The following is a 14,561-nucleotide window of genomic DNA, read 5'->3' on the forward strand; positions in this document are numbered from 1 at the left end:
CGTCATGATCCATAAGAGAAAACATTAATACATTTAACTTTATCATAATAAATTGTTGCTCTGTGGATGACTCTGTTAAGACAATGAAAGACAAGCCACAAATTGGGAGAACTTATTTCCCAGTTATTTTGTTAACAAAAGATTTGTGTCCAGGATATATAATGAATTCTTATGACTCAATGATAAGGTAAAGAATTTTTGGCTGCATATTTTTTGTATTCAGCACATTGAAAATTTCCCACCGCTCCTTTCTGGCCTGCCAAATTTCAGTGGGCAGATCTGCTACTAACCTTATTGTGTCTACCTTTGTAGGTTAGGTACCTTTCGTCCCTAGCTGCTGTCAGAATCCTCTCTTTATCCTTTTATTTTCCAAGATTCAATACAATATGCTGTGTGTTGACCTGTTTTTATTGATTTTGAAGGAAGTCCTCTGTGCTTCTTGGACTTGGATGCCTGTTTTCTCCCTCAGATTAGGGAAGTTCTCAGCTATCATTTGTTCAAATACTCCCCTTTTTCCTACTCTTCTGGGACTCCTATGATACAGGTATTGTTTCATTTCTTGGAATCACTTGGTTTTCTAAGTCTCCCCTCATGATCTAGTAACTTCCCTTCCCTCTTTTTTTCAGTTTTATTATTTTCCATAATTTTATCTGCTATTTCACCTGTTCTCTCCTCTGCTTCTTCAGTCCTGTCACTGTATCTACTTTGTTTTGCATCTCAGTTATAGGATTTTTTTAATTCACCCTGACTGGTTCTTAGGTCTTTGATCGCTGCAGCTAGGGTTTCTCTGGTGACTTCTATGCCTTTTTCAAGCCCATCTAGTAGTCTTATAACTGTTGTTCTACATTCTTGTTGAGGTATATTGTTTATATCTTGAACAAATCCCTAGCTGTGGTTCTTCTTGACCCTTCCTTTGGGGAGAATTCCTCCATCTCGTCATTTTGGCTAAGTTTCTGTCTTTAGCATGTTTTAAAATCTTGCTATGTTTCCTGCACCTGAGAGTACTACTATGTTAAAAAGGGGTTATATACTGGCCAGGGCCTGGCCCTCCAGGAAAAATAAGATAAAAACTGAGAGGGAGACAAACCATAAGAGACTCTTATGAGAACAGACTAGGGGTTGTTAGAGGGAGGTAGGTAGGGGGATGGGCTAAATAGGTGATGGGCATAAAGGACAGCACTCGTTGGGATAAGCACTGGATGTTATACGCAAGTAATGAATCACTGGGTTCTACTCCTAAATCCAGTACTACACTGTATGTTAGCTAACTTGAATTTAAAAAAATATAAGTAAAAACACCCCACACATCAATAATAAGAAAACTTATCCATTTAAAACAAATGAGTAAAAGATGAACAAGTTCTTTACCAAAGAATATATATGGATAGTAAATTTGAGATGCTCAAACTCCTTAATCCTAAAGGAAATGCAAATAAAAAATACAATGAAATATCACAACACACCTTTTATTGTAGTTCAAAAAAGAAAGACAGACTGACAGTAATGGATGCAGAAGAGGATATGAAACCACTGGGCAATATGGATATGGAACAATAGGGAACAATTCTCACATTGCTGGTGAGAATGTAAAATGGGCCACTTTGGAAAATAGTTTGTCAGTTTCTTATCAAGTTCAGCGTACAATTACACTATAACCTAGCAATTGCACTAATAGGTATATCTGAGAAAATAAAAATTTATGTTCATGAAAACTCTTGTACATAATTGTTTTTAGCAGCTTTATTTGTAACCACCAAAAAAGTGAAAATGATCAAAATGCCCTTCAACCAGTGAATGGTTAAATGAACTGTAGTACAATCAGACAGTGGACACTCAGCCCTGAAAAATAATGAACTATTGATATACACAAAAACAGGAATGAATCACAAATATTTTGCTAAGTGAAAGAAGGCAAACACAAAAGACCACATGCTATATGATTCCATTTGTGTGATATTTTAGAAATGACCAACAAATAAGTTTTCAGAATAAAATTAGAGTCAATGGCTGAAGTTTCTCATGGTTTGGTCATCCTTCATCATATCTCTATTCTCATTTTTCAGTGGTGTATGTGCGTGTGTGTGTGCGTGTGGTAATTTTTAGTAGTATATTATTTGCCGTGGAGATGAATATGAATAACCTGTAGCTTAATTCTTTTCATTTGTTAGAGTGGTCAGTTGGAAGTCAAATAGACACTGGGTTTTATCGTATTTATTTTTTTAATTTAATTTTTTTCCTTTGGACACTGGGTTTTAGTATAATCTAGAGCATTAGCCCTATAACTAGATTATATTTTGTTTATACTGGTTAATGTCACTGCAAATTGTTTCTCCATCACTGAATTACAAATAGGAGTAGTAAGAAAAGTAACAGATATGTAGCATGTTATGATTAAATAATAATTTTGTTAAAATAGAAAACTTAAATATTGGAGTAGTTTAAACTATTAATTAAGGTATAAGTTTAAACAGGATGTTAGATCCATGAGGGCAGACATGCTTTGATCACTGTGTTATTTATTAATGCCTAGAGCAATGTTTGGAGCATAGTACATATCTGATAATATTTGTTGGATAATTTGTTGAATAAATGAGTTTTTAATGAGAACACATCCTAACTAAATATAAAAAAAAAACATTTTTCTAAGATACTTTTCAGCAAAATCTAGAATGTATCTATACCTTGAACATATTTTGCGATTTTAGCATTATTATAGTACAGATACAAGTTGAACCCTTAGTTGCATTTGGGAAAGGAAAAATGAAGACTAAAAAATCCTCTTTGAGGTAAAGATCTCATTCCATGCCTAATATTGAAGATACCTAACAAGTCTTCACTACTGTTAGATTTATAAACCTGGCTTTCTATTATTTACTAATTTTTTGATGATTTCTTTGTTCTAGTAATTTAATTTTTTTTTAATTTAAGTTTGTTTGTTTGTCTGTCTGTTTATTTATTTATTTATTTATTTATTTATTTTGAAAGAGAGAGCAGGAGAGAGGTAGTGAGAGAGGGAGAGAGAATCCCATCGGGCTCTGCTCTTATAGGGGCTCAGACTCATGAATAATGACATCATGACCCCGAGCAGAAATCAAGAGTTGGTTGCTCAATGACTGAGCTTCCCAGCCACTCCTGTTCTAGTATTTTTAACTTGTCCATAGTATGAGCTGATTGGTTATTTCTTCCTCAATATAGATGTAAATTTATCTATTCTGAAGAACTATTTATTAAGACAAATTGGATTTTAGTACCACCTACTGATACAAGTTGCCAGCTGTTAGTGTGCAATTTAAGAATAATGCTATAGCAACGGTGACTTTCCTAGAGGGCTTTTTTTAATCATATAGTGAGAATATTTTATATTATAGCCCTTCTGTTTATATTTATGTATACCTAAAATAGCAAAATTGATCCCTTGATGTACCTGATATATCCTAATTGCCTTGAATGTGAACCACAGATTCTGAATTGCAGATATTGTCATAGTAAATGCTATTTAACTTATGCAAAATTTATACAATGATGACAAACAAAAGCTTCTGAAAGAATAATTGTTTTACCACAAGGTAGTTTATACATCCCAGACTCAATTCTTAGAGTGTAAATCAGCCTTGACTTATCATTGACTCATTTATGCACACAAGTAATTGCAAGAAAATGTTCTTAGTAGCCCATGTGTCCATATGGGTGTGAACGTGTGTTTGAGTGTTTAAATAGACATAACTTTTTCACATACCTTCTTCTTTCAACTAAAACTTTTTTTTCACTTTCCTTTGCACCATCATGTGTTGATTGTTACTTTGACCTCTACAAACTAACAAAAGCTACCCTCTAATCCAACAAGGGTCTCAACAAAACACTGCAAGAATCTAGGTAAAGTCTGAAGGATGGTCCACAAACTTGGCTTCACATTGGAAACACTTGTGGAGTTTTAAAGAAATACTGATACCTTGAATCTAGACCCTGGGGTTCTGATTTAAAACTTACTGTGAGTAGACTGGATATTAGGATTAAACAAAAGAAACCCAACTCCCTGGATGATCCTAATGTTCAGTGAAGTTTGAAAACCACTGCTCCAGAAAACATAGTTTGTATAAGCACCTAATAAACAAAGAGCTTGGGTATTTACAAGAAGAAACCATTTTATTAACCTTTTATTATTTAAACAATGTACATGTTATTTTTTTGAGGAATTTAAGGTGATTTGATGTACCACATCAATGTTAAAGAAAGGGTATGAATTAAATAAAGTATAACTTGTTCTTTTTGTGGAGTGTATGGGATGGAAATGGACCCACTGTAAGAGTCAGAAAACATGGTTTTGAGGAGTGATTTGCTATTTTCTGAATATATTGCATTAGCTGAACTTCTTATAACACTTAACTTCCCTATGTATAAAGTGCAGATAGTAATGTAGTCCCTATGGTATTTTGAAAATTAAATGGTATGTGTGAAGGTAAATCTTAAAAGCTTTAAGCACTGTACAGATTTCAGGTATAATTATTCACTGCCATCCACAGCCTGCTTCTGGCCTTTCATGGGTATAAAGTATTCTTTTTTAATGTTTATTATTTGAGAGAGAGTGAGACAGAGAGCAAGCAGGGGAGGGGCAGGGAGAGGGATACACAAATTGGAAGCAGACTCCAGGCTCTGAGCTGCCAGCACAGAGCCTGACGTGGGTCTTGAACCCACAGACCACGAGATCATGACCTGAGCTGAAGCTGACTGCTTAACCAACTAGCCACCCAGGTGCCCCTAAAGTATGTTTTTTGAAATCATTTTACTAAAAAATATATTTATGTTAACTCATTCATGTATTTGTTTATTAGAAAATCATTCATTCAAATGGCTGTTATGTGTTTTTCGGATACTTGGTAGGTGTTGTAGATACCTGGCTCTTGTCTCAGTTCAATCGCTGTCTAAAACAGAAGAAAGACACATGTGTGCATGCACATGCATGCATTTGTATTTTGGACGGTGGGGGAAAATCCAGAATATGCACAACTAAAACATGAAAATGGTAGATCAAGAAGGTCATTTTGGAGTTCTTTAAAGCTTAAACCAAAAATACTTAAATTTAAGGCATTTTTCTGATGCCTGTTGGGCATTGACATGGTGGTGCATTAAGTGAGTTATTCTGTGATTAAGAAATGTTTTTATTGGGAGGTTACAAACTAATGGATAAAGTTATAAGCTCTGAAATCCTATTGTTTTGGCTCAGATCTTTGCTCCACCACAAGTCAGCTGTATGATCTTGGGCAGATTTTCAACTTCTGTGTTTTACTATCATCGGTGAAATAAAGTAATCATACTACCTGCTTCTTGGAGCTATTATGAGGATCAATGGTGGTGATACCTTTAAATTTTCTTGAATGATGCCTGATACATAGGGAATGGTCATTATTCACAATTTATTATAAAATTAGTTTGATTATATTGCTTATTCAGGAAGAATATTCTTTCTGATTTTTTTTATGCATCAAAATACTCTTACAGCAGGTGCTAGTAATTACTCAACTGGAGAAAAACAAATGATTGCATCAGTAAGACATAGGGAAATGTTGACAAAAGTAAAATACTCTTATTTTAAATCAACATATCAATATTTTATTTTTCTGCCTTCTGTCTCCAACCTAAAAATTGTTATTCAGAAGACACTGGCATCCTCTATATAATACTGTGTGGTAATTTTAAAGAGAACATCTGTTTACATAGAAAGTGATGCTATGAAACTTCATTAGTAGAAAAAAACAGCAAACATATAAAAAGGGACTGTAGCTAAGACATGGGAATATATTCATTTGGTTTGACTTTTTATTATGAGTAGGACACAATTATAAGCTAAACCATGCATTTCAGATGTATTGGTATTATAAATTCAGTGGTTATCTTGTTCTTTGATAAAAATCTTTATTTTATAGATTTCACAGCCTCTGAAGGGTTTTATAAAATGTGTATTCTTCCACACCTGAATGTGTTTTGCTGTAGAAATTACTCAAGCTAGTTTAAATGAGGAACCTTTAGGACATTTTTTAGACTACGGTATTTTGCTTGTTTTTTTACAATAAGTACATCATTACTCTTAGGCATTCAGCTCTTGCTTCTGACGCCAGAATAATATATTTGTATATATATCTGTATATTTATGAATATACAAAGAATACATTTATATTAACATATTTTAAGTATATATAATGTAGATAATTATATATAAACTTTAAGGAGGGAGTCTGATAGGCAGAAAATGCAAAATTTTCATTGCCTTCTAATTATATTTTTTATCTTAGAAAATGTGCTGTGTTTTCTTTCTGGGCAAATACTATTACAGACTTGATCAAAACCAATGTTAACACAGTATTAAATTTATACACAAGAGAAGAAGTACACCATGAGTTAATTTATATAAATCTTTAAGATGACCATTAAACATATCAACAAATGAGAAGTTCAGAGTTCCTTCAGCCTGGCTTATCTTGTTGATATTTAGAGTATATTTTTTAAAACAGTCATAAGAATTTATACATACACTATAGATTTTTCTCTTATGGTATAAAACATAATTTGTATGTAGTTACTATTGATATAGGAAACTGATAATGTCTTTCACAACCATCATCATATTGGAGATGAAGTTTATAATGCACATGTAATTCAAATATAGGTTTTACTGCTTTTTCTTTTTGCTTCAGTATAATCTTTTAAACCAACCAAACTGTTGGCTAAAATATGATGTTTTCCTATTTGAGTTCAGCCACAAATCAACTGCTAATTTTATTTTTCCTGATTTCTTTTTTTAATGTTTATTTATTTATTTTGAGAAAGAGAGAGAGAGTGAGCATGAGTGGGGGAGAGATAGAGAGATGGAGAGAGAGAAATCCCAAGCAGGCTCCATGCTGTCAGCGCAGAGCCCAATGTGGGGCTCAGTGTCACCAACTGTGAGATCATGACCTGAGCCAAAATCAAAAGTCAGACGCTTAACCAACTGAGCCACCCAGGTACCCCTTTTTCCTGATTTCTAAGAATCAAAGTCATACAAAAAGAGAAAAATTCAGAATAGGTAAAATCATTTTGCCAATTTAACAAGAAACACCTAATTTATTCAGTTAAATAGCTTATAGATGCATTTTTACCTTGGATTATAAGCTTCTTTTAGACTCTAGGAAAAAGGTCTGTGTATTTTCTTTTGTTCCATACCCTTGAACAGTCCTTTAAATATTTGAATGCTGCCTCCTCTGTGTTTCTCTTAAATTTCATACCTTATAGTGTGGTTAATAGTTAGTTTTTCTCACGTTTGTCTTCCTGACTAGTTTGTAAACCTCATGACAATAATCACTATGATTAATAATGTTTGTTTCCTTCCATGGTGTTATATAAACTAGATGTTTGATAAATTTATTTTTTTATTTTTGGGGCTCCTGGGTGGCTCATTCGGTTAAGTGCCAACTTCAGCTCAGGTCATGATCTTGTGGTTTGTGAGTTCGGGCCCTCATTGGGCTCTTTGCTGACAACTCAGAGCCTGGAGCCTGTTTCAGATTCTGTGTCTCCCTCTCTCTCTGCCCCTGCCCTGCTTATGTTCTCTCTTTGTCAAAAATAAAATAAACATTAAAAAAATTAAAATATTTTTTATTTTCATTCCTAATATTTAAAACTGGAATGTTTTATTATTGGTGTATTAAAATCATAATATGCAATATTTGTTCTATACAATAACTGTGTCTTTAAATATATCTACTCTGTGACTTGATGCAGCAAACTTATTGGCTGTACATCATAGCTCTTAGAAGGAGGGATTCAATGGGTGGAAAGAGCACTGGAGGAACTCAAGTAGAACTTGGGTTCTCCTCTGAATATCCATTACCATTTCACTTCTTTGGATCTGTTACCTTGCATGTAAATTGGAAATGATGACATTGGCCCCATTAATCACACAGTTTTGTTTTTTACTCCAGCCACCTTAGAAATATGCACTGATTGGGGCGCCTGGGTGGCGCAGTCGGTTAGGCGTCCGACTTCAGCCAGGTCACGATCTCGCGGTCCGGGGTTCGAGCCCCGCGTCGGGCTCTGGGCTGATGGCTCAGAGCCTGGAGCCTGTTTCCGATTCTGTGTCTCCCTCTCTCTCTGCCCCTCCCCCATTCATGCTCTGTCTCTCTCTGTCCCAAAAATAAATAAACGTTGGAAAAAAAAATTAAAAAAAAAAAAAGAAATATGCACTGAGTGTCTATTATGTGCTCTCATGATTCTAAGTAGTGAGGATTTAACAACCTGCTTTCAAAGAAAGATCTTACAATCAATGGGGTAGACAAACTAACAGACTCTTACTACAGGGTTAGATGTTATGACTATCAATTGAGTCTTATTTCTTGGTCACAGCCTAAATGTCACCTCCTCAGAGAGGAGATCCCTGACCATTCAGTCTAAGGCAATCTCCCAGGCATTATCATAATCATTTTGAAAGCACACAACATTCTGTAAATCATCTTTTTTATCTCTCTCTCTATATATATCAATTTCTATGACTATATATACAATTTCAATGCCTATCAATTTCTCTATTATCTATTTAATTTGTTTTCCTCAATGTGAGGTTAGACCTGTGACAGCAGATACCATTTTATTTATTTTGTTTCAATTTTGTTGAAAAAAATTGACATGTATCACCATATAAGTTTAAGTCATACTGCATGATGGGTTAATTTACATGCATTGTGAAATAATTACCATAGACTAAGCTAATATCCATCTTCTCACGCAGATACAATAAAAAGAAAAAGAAGAAATCTCCTTGTGATTAGAGCTCAGGATTTATTTTCTTAATAACTTTCTTAATAACTTTCCTATATATTGTTCAGCAGTGTTAGCTATAGTTACAGAGTTGTGCATCATACCCCTTGTACTTATTTACTTATTTTATAATTGGAAGTTTGTGCCTTTTGACCATCTTCCTCCATTTCCCTCTCCCTGCCTCTGCATCTGACAGCTACAAGTTTTATCTCTTTTCCTATGAGATTTTGTTTTGTTCATTTTGTTTTTTAGATTTCATGTATAAGTGAGAGACCATATAGCATTTGTCTTCCTATGTTTAACTTATTTCACTTAGCATAATGCCTTTTAGGTCTATACATGTTGTCACAAATGGGAGGATTCTCTTGCTTTCTTTTTATGGCTGAATAATATTCCTCTGTGTGTGTGTGTGTGTGTGTGTGTGTGTATCACAACTTCTTTATCCATTGCTCCATCATTGAACACTTAGATTATTTCCATCTCTTAGCTATTGTAAACAATGTTGCTATGAATATCAGGGTGTAGACATCTTCTCAAGTTAGTGTGTTCACTTCCTTTAGATATATTCCAAGAAGTGGAATCGCTGGATCATATGGTATTTCTATTTTTAATTTAAAGAATCCTTCTCACTGCTTTTTGTAGTATCTATACCAGATTTACACAGTACGCATAGGGTTTCCTTTCCTCCACTCCACTCCAGCATTTGTTATCTCTTGTTCTTTGGTGATGGCCATTCTAACAGGTGTGAGGTGATTTCACTTGCACTTCCATAATGACTAGTTATGTCCACCATCTTTTCAAGTACCTGTTGGTCTTTTCTATAATCTCCTTTGTAGAAATGTCTGTTCAGGTCCTTTGCCCGCCTTTTAATTGGGTTGTTTTGTTGTTGTTGTTGTTGTTGTTGTTATTGAGGTGTATAAATTCTTTATATATTTATAACTTTAACCACTTATCAAATATATGATTGCAAAATATTTTCCCCAGTTTATTAAGTTGTCTTTTCACCTTATTGATTTGGTTTGCTGTGCAGAAGCCTTTTAGTTTGATGTAGTCCCACATTAAAATGTTTGATTTTGTTTCTTGTGCTTTAGGTGTTATATCCAAAAATCATTACTGAGACCCATGCCAAGGAGCTTTATTCCCATGTTTTATTCTAGGAATTTCATGGTTTCTTGTTTTATATTTAACTCTTTAATCCATTTGGAGTTAACTTTTGTGAGTAGTATGCAATTTTTATATGTGAATATCTAGTTATCCCAACAACATTTATTAAAGAGACCATATTTTCTCCATTGAGTCTCCTTGGCACCTCTGTTACATATTACTTGCTTGGGCTTATTTCTTGGCTCTTGATTCTGTTTTATTACTCTGTTTGTCTCCTTTTATGCCAGTACCATACCATTTTGATGATGATAGCTTTGTAGTATAATGTGAAATCGGGAAGTATACTACCTCTTGCTTTATTATTCTTTCTCAGGGTTTCTTCGGCTATTTGAGATCTTTTGTAGTTCCACTTGTAAGAGTGGTTTTTTTTCGACTTTTGTGAAAAAAAAAACTGTCATTGGAATCTTGATAGGGATTATGCTGAATTTATAGATGGCTTGGTTCCCTATAAATGTGAGACTATAGGATGGGCTCTACAGTTCCCTGAATTTTGTGGTCAGGTTCCCTAGATGGTTGGACTGGGTGCTATATTCAGTAACAGATGCAGCACTGGCAGGTCAGCAGGTCAGAGCCCACAGCCTGTATAGCCTATTGTTGAGAGGCTTGAATCAGACCAAGTGTACACTGAATTCCTTGTTCAGGTGAGGCCACTAGTTTTGCTCTGCCCATGAGGGAAGCCACAGGCTGTGCTCTTTTGCAAGTGCCATGGTACATAGTGCTGTTGAAATGGGCTTCACAGCTTCCTGTGTGCTCTGGTTAGAGTCCCTGGCTAGACTGGATGAAGGCTATATTCAGCGATGAGTGGGGCTACAAACTAGATTCTCTACCTGGGTGCAGTGAGGGAAGCAGCTCTAAAGCCAATGAAGCTTTGTTGTCTTAATTCAAACTGACCTGTACCCCAAGTCTGCTGTCCTAACAGCACCACTGGCTTTTCTCTACAAACTGTTGGCTCTGCCTGTCCTTCTCTTTGCTAAGGCACCAGTGTGCAGCACAGCTTTCAGGTGTTTTCACCAGCCCTTCTGGTCAGATGGGGCTGGGAGCCACAGCAGGTTGGGCTAAGTCCCAGTGTCCTTGCTTGTGTGGGAAGGGGAGGGGCCTCTCCATGCTATGCTCAATTTCCCAAATAGGCTGTCTGTTTGGGAGGACTTGGGAGCTATCCTCTACCTTGGTCCTGAATTAATTAATCCTCCTGACTGTGTACGTTATGAAAAGCCTTCATGCTGGGTACTGGCTTTGCTGTGCAGGTGATCAGCTCTGCTTGCTCACCTCTCAGCTGGAGCGCCACTGAGTTGCATAGCTTCCAGAAGTTGTTGCCAGTCCCTTGGTTCAGATGAGATGAGAAGATGCTCTCCCCTCTCCAAGAGGCTGTGATCCAGCACCTTGCCTGGGCATGGGCAAACTGGGCTTTAAGTCAGGTAAAATTCCTCATTTAAGGATCCTCCAAATCTGCATCCCTCCATATTCCCTGCTCAGAATGCATCTTGACCTGGTACTGTAGGTAAGCAAATCCACTGGTTGGGAATTGCAGGTATGAGCTTGGTTTGCCAAGACCCATGTGCTGGTTGTTGCAAGCCCCTCCCCTGTTCTCTATCACAGTCAGATTCCCAGTGGCTGGGCCCCACAGACTCCCTTGTAAGATCCCCATGGTGCAAGATCATTGTGGGAGCTCCCACAGTGACCCACATCCTGGAGGAGGCTGGTTGTCCCATCTGGGTTATCTTTTACCATTGTAGGAACCAGAAGCTCAAGGGAAATCTCTCTCTATTGTATTTGCTGGTCTGAGGGAGGGGCAACGTGGTCAGTGTGTAGCCCCTATTCTTACCCTTCTAATGCAGTCTGTCATGGTCTCTGAGGTGCACACAGATGCTTCACTTTCAAACCCACATTCTAGCATTCTCTCAGTGGTATCTTGTTCTTGAATAGATGTTAGCTGGCACAAAATCAGGATTGACCTATGCCACTATTTTGGTGATGTCACTTTGTTTATTCACTTCTTTGCTTCAGCTCTTATAATTATGTCTGATATGTATAAGGCTTTCATTGAATACTTGTTAAATACATGAGTGGAAGAATATTTAAAAATACTTGTGCCGTGGCATTACAGGCAAGAAGACTTCACTAATTTCATAGATATTTATAATGTGTCTGCTATGTTCTGAGAATTCTATTCATCTTAGTTGGGTGGAGAGACAGACATCAACCAATTACATAATTAAAAACAATTGTAAGTACTATGAAGGAATAGTCTAGAGTGACATGTGAGTATATAACAAAATTTTTAACCTGATATGAAAGTTCATAAAACTTGTGAGGAAGCTCCATTTGAGCTAACATCTGAATGATTTGAGTTAATCATACAAAATTAGTGAGACATTTATGTGTGAAGGCACCATGATGATGTCAGCCAAGCTCTTTTTTTCTTTTTCAGTGTTTATTTTTGAGAGAGCGAGACAGAGAGTACAAGTCAGGGAGAGGCAGAGAGAGAGGGAGACAGAGGATATGAAGAGAACTCTGCTCGGCACTGACAGCAGAGAGCACGATGCAGGGCTTGAACTCACAAACCTTGAGATCATGACTTGAGCCAGAGATGGACACAACTGACTGAGCCAGCCAGACACCCCAGCGGCCAAGCTCTTTTAAGGAAATGTAAAGAGGCCAATATGGATGAACTCTGGGGAGAAACTGATATAGTGGGAGAGATGTGACTGACACACTGAACACAGAACTTATAAAGTTCTGGGTTGTGCTCTATGTCAATATTTGATATCAAAAAGCAAAATGTATATAAATGGAATAGTATGAGCAAAGGAAAAGGAGAAAAAAGATTCAAAGAGTCAGTGATACATAGCCCTTGTCCTGGTATATAATTGGGCTACTCTGAAAGATCAACCTTTCGTAAAACTATTCTCACACTTTTACTGTAAAGATATTAAATGTTATACACACATGCACATAAACACACACACAGAAGTAAGAAATCTAAGAAACAGTCGTCAACAGTGACTAAACATGTAAGTCTTTAAAAAAATAAAATGCTATCTGTCCAACTGTGAAGCAAGTTGAATTGAAAATCATGTCTACTGGGGCACCTGGGTGGCTCAGTCGGTTAAGCGTCCGACTTCAACTCAGGTCACGATCTCGTGGTCTGTGAGTTCAAGCCCCGCATTGGGCTCTGTGCTGACAGCTCAGAGCCTGGAGCTTGCTTCAGATTCTGTGTCTCCCTCTCTTTCTGTCCCTCCCCCGTTCATGCTCTGTCTCTCTCTGTCTCAAAAATAAATAAACGTTAAAAAAAATTAAAAAAAAGAAAATCATGTCTACAGTATAAATAATAGAGAATTGAGAATTATAAATACATTAATAATTAAGTCAAAATATTTATTGAATACCTACTTTGCATAGAAGGGAAAAGTCTAGTTCTACTTTCAAAAACCAGCTGAAAATTAAAATTTATATATGTGAAAGTATCAGAGCAAATATGTGACTGATACGTACTTTAAAAGGGAAGAGATGAGCAAGATCTGGACTTGGTTAAAGATATAAAGCTCTGTAGGGAATCAGATTTTAATTAAGTTTTGAAAACAGTAGTGGATGTGTATTGATAAGTAAATGGAGAGAATGGGAAAGATGTTAATAACACAGACACAATGTCCAAGTCTTAGAAGTAAGATTTAGTAAGATTTGTGAAGTTAACATATAAATTGATTTTATGAAAAGACTAAGTTCAAGAGTATGAAGACTAAGTCTGTAATTGAAAGCTACCTTGACAAAATAATTTTGATGAAGTAGATATTGGACTATGAGTTTAAAAAGGAAAAAAAAATTCAACATCTAGTTAATATTCTAGAGAAAGTGGCTAAAAGTCTTTGTGAAGCGTATTATCACTTACGTGCAAGTTTTTGCATTATCTTCAAGTGTAATATAAATTGATATTGCTTAAAAATATTGCCTTAAAAAGTATTTTTTTCTATTTTCAAAGTAAATATCTTACTTGTTTTATTGAATTTCTTCCTAACATACTAAGTCTTCATTTTCAAATAATATTGAGCATAAGTAATAATTTTTGATTAAAATATGAAAAGACTATCACAAGGCCTTTGAAAATAGCAAAATGTTGCTTTTCTTTTTGTTGAATTGGTTACAGACTGGTTGTTCACTAATAAATGGATATTATTTTACCATGTATCAGTTTCCCATCACATATAATTGCAGTATATTTTCTTGTGATCTAGGATTTATGTGAAATATTTCACATGTAGTAACCCATTGTTTTTACTAAAATATTATTTTTATTAGTGCAGTTAACATACTTCTACCTTTTTTTAATGTAAATCGTGAAATACTAAGGCTTACAATCTTATTAAGCCTCAGAAATTAAGTAATGCTTTAGGCTTTTAAGGAAAACATCAAAATTATACTTGCATCTATAAAAATAGTCTGTGGATTGTCTTTTTAAAAATGTTTCTAACTAAGACGGTACTATACATGTAGTAGAAAAGTAATCCTTATATGTTCAATCACTTAACATGTACCTACTTAAAATGTGAAATAATTTATCTGATAATTTCTGGGAATATATACATGAAAAATGTATGACCCAAACCAAATTACTTATAGGC

The 14,561-nt window shown here is 35.5% G+C and overlaps 1 protein-coding gene across 1 annotated transcript in view; it reads left to right on the forward strand.

Annotated features, from left to right (window-relative positions):
• GALNT13 (polypeptide N-acetylgalactosaminyltransferase 13) overlaps window positions 1-14,561 on the forward strand; it is a 560,096-nt gene that overhangs the window by 135,972 nt on the left and 409,563 nt on the right. The window lies entirely within an intron of this gene.

The sequence above is a fragment of the Lynx canadensis genome, chromosome C1 (genome assembly GCF_007474595.2).
Source record: "Lynx canadensis isolate LIC74 chromosome C1, mLynCan4.pri.v2, whole genome shotgun sequence".
Lineage (NCBI taxonomy): Eukaryota > Metazoa > Chordata > Mammalia > Carnivora > Felidae > Lynx > Lynx canadensis.